The sequence below is a fragment of the Octopus bimaculoides genome, chromosome 17, assembly GCF_001194135.2.
Source record: "Octopus bimaculoides isolate UCB-OBI-ISO-001 chromosome 17, ASM119413v2, whole genome shotgun sequence".
Classification (NCBI taxonomy): domain Eukaryota; kingdom Metazoa; phylum Mollusca; class Cephalopoda; order Octopoda; family Octopodidae; genus Octopus; species Octopus bimaculoides.
Genome location: NC_068997.1, coordinates 49,098,699 through 49,099,460, shown reverse-complemented (window position 1 = coordinate 49,099,460; position 762 = coordinate 49,098,699).

Genomic DNA, 762 nt, shown 5'->3' with positions numbered 1-762 from the left:
TATATATATATATATATATATATATATATATATATATATATGTGTGTGTGTGTGTGTGTGTGCGTGTGTATGTGTATGTGTGTGTGTGTGTGTTTGTGTGTGCATGGGGGGTGTTATAAAGATACCATAAACAAATATAAAAATGGAGAAAAATATATTAAAATCAAAATTGAATTTAATACAAAACTGAATTCAATACATCCGCACGTTATAGTTTTTTGCACAAATAGACTTGCATACACATTGATAAATCTTTCTTTTTCATCTCACTTATTGTCATTTTTTTCCCTTTTACAACTTGTTTCTAGATATCCGATTTAATTTTTCCCTATTATCCCATCTGTTTCTCCTTATTGAATTTTATTAATAACTTTTTTGATCTTCTTCCTAAAAATTCTTCACGCTGATGAGAATGACAATGCATAACTCTAATTATAATAATAATAATTTCTCTTTCTTAAATATTTGTATTTCTTTTGAAACGTGCGTATGTAATGAATTCAATTTTGATTTTAACATATTTTCTCCATTTTTATACTTGTTTATGATATCTTTATACCTATAACGAAGGTTTTCAATTGTTATTTCCATATTCTTAATACTTGCATCGGCTGATGTTTGTGAATATGATGAATTTTTTATTGGAAATTACTTTTTCTCCTTTTGGACCCTTCAAACTTTTCTCTCTCTCTCTCTCTCTCTCTCTCTCTCTCTCTCTCTCTCTCTCTCACACACACACACACACACACACACACACACACA